A 2,712-nucleotide genomic window follows, 5' to 3' on the forward strand; every position below is an offset into this window, starting at 1 on the left:
TCGCTAACAAAAACTGAAACCTCGGACACGCTGTTAAGCAGCGACGCTGTCATCATCGACCTCACCGCATCGTCGTCGTCGTCACTACTGGCGACTACCACAATGCCGCTACTGTTATCATTACCACAATCATCTAAGTCAACAACAACGTCTACAACAGCGACGTCACCCTCATTCACAACAACTTCATCAACAGCTTTAGTGCGACAGTTATTTCTCTCCCAAAATACGTCCTCAGACATGAAACGAGATTCAACAACTTCATCAACTACAACTGAAACAACAACTACAGCCAACACAGCAACAACAACTGCAGCCACAACAACAACAACGGTAGCGGCAGCTACAGCAGCAGCTACAAACGCTGCTATATTCGTGGAAAGACTTCTTAAAAAAACCCCAACACCGAAAAAAACCTTAACAGCTGATATGTTTTCCAAACCGACCACAATAACTTCAACCGCTTCGCGTCTACACAACTACACAAACGCCACAACGACATCGATTACAAATAGCGCTATTATTACTTCAATAAGTAGTATAGGTAGTGACTTCACGAGCGATATTACTAACGTAGATATTAACAGTAGTAGTAGTGGTGGCGGTGCTAGCTGTAATACTGCAACGGTCGGTGAAATTAGATCAATGTTTGACAGGCGTCCCATATACGATAAAGGTATTTTTAAAGGTGGTGGAAGTCACAATGAAACTAAACAACAAACAAGTTTTCAACATCTAGAACCTCAGCAGCAGCAGCAGCAGCAGCAGCAGCAGCAGCTATTTTTTCAACAAAAATTTAGTAGTTTTGGCGATAACGGAAACACCTCAACATCAGCAACAACAACATCAACAACAACAACATCCCCAAATGCAACAACAAAACAACCGACCGCTTATAAACCATTGCTACCATCATTATACAAGGCAGGGCATCGCATTCAAAAAAATAATGAACATCTATCTAATCTCAACGACCAGTCATCGTCTGCCTCGCCAAACATTGATCGTTTCTCAAAGTTTGAAAAGTTTAAGAGTATTGATAATGACGACGATGACGTCATAGTTGCTGCTGCTGCTGATGATGATGATGGTGGAGGTGATGATGATGGTGAAGGTGATGATGACGACGAAATGATGAAAGATCATATACGAAAAATTTCAAACTTCGTTGCGAATTCTGTCGAGAATGCTCTGGTAATTAATTTGGTTCAATTAATTAATTAATTAATTAATTCGTTCGTTCGTTCATTCATCCATCCATCCATCCATCCATCCATCCATCCATCCATCCATTCATTCATTCATTCATTCATTCATTCATCCATCCATTCATTCAATTCACAATTCAATTCACAATTCAATTCACAATTCAATTCACAATTCGTTTATTCGTCAAAACAATTCATTCATCTAATGAACAGGAGAGCAAATACCGAAACTTAAAATTACGAGTCAGGACGTTACTGTTGGATAACAAAGCGAAGGAGGAGCGCATTCGGAAACTGCAATCCCTGCTGAGACAGGTGAACTTAATTGGAAATAATAATCTGAGATACTAACACACACACACAAACACACGCACAAACACACACATACACACGCACGCACACACACACACCCACACATATATACACACACACCAACACACACACAAAAACAAACATAAAACTAATAATTTTTCAAATTTTAATTATACCTTTTCAATTAACTTCAACAGGCGGAAAAAAGAGTTGAAGCAAAGAGCGACCGAAACACTGTATGAGCTAAGGACGATGATGAAGTTAATAAAACCTGATCAAAAAATTAATTTATCCTGCTATTAATTATTTAATTAACATTAAATATATTAATTATTATATATAAAGACACTATATAGACTCTGTGTGTGTTTACTTGTGTGTGATATTAAGAATATGCGTCTGCTGTACTATGTTGATTATGTATAAGCATGATTGCATATAAAGTTCATATAACGTTAACATATTTATATAACACACTAACACACACACACACATACGCACAAAGAGAAAAAGGAGAGAGAGAGAAATAGAGAGAGAGAGAAATAGAGAGAGAGAGAGAGAGAGAGCGAGAGAGAGAGAGAGAGAGAGAGCGAAAGACGAACATACATACATACACTCACACGCACCACACACACACACACTCAGAGAAAGAGGGAGAGACGAACATATACACACACACAAGCACACACACATACGCACACACACATACGCACACACACGTAAACAAAAACACACACGTAAACAAAAACACACACGTAATGATGTCATCGTCATTTTCTGCACTCATTCATATTTCAAACATTTTTAAGAGTAAAAGCCGTGCCTGATGATAACAGTTTCATTTTTTTTTAAACCTATTGCTTTTTTCACCGGCATTTGTCATCTGTTGAACAAGTTTGATATCGAGGCGTTCATCTTTTTTAGACACACTTACACACACGCACACACACACTCACACGCACGCACACACACACACGCACACTCACACATATTGATAGATTGAATTCATAAGTATTTTCAGTAATCTCGTATTCAAGTAATTCAGTCAAAAACTTTGTGTAAATGTATGTATGTATGTATGTATGTATGTATGTATGTATGTATGTATGTATGTATGTATGTATGTATGTATGTATGTATGTATGTATGTATGTATGTATGTATGTATGTATGTATGTATGTATGTATGTCT

Source organism: Helobdella robusta, assembly GCF_000326865.2.
Source record: "Helobdella robusta unplaced genomic scaffold HELROscaffold_10, whole genome shotgun sequence".
Taxonomy (NCBI): Eukaryota; Metazoa; Annelida; class Clitellata; order Rhynchobdellida; family Glossiphoniidae; genus Helobdella; species Helobdella robusta.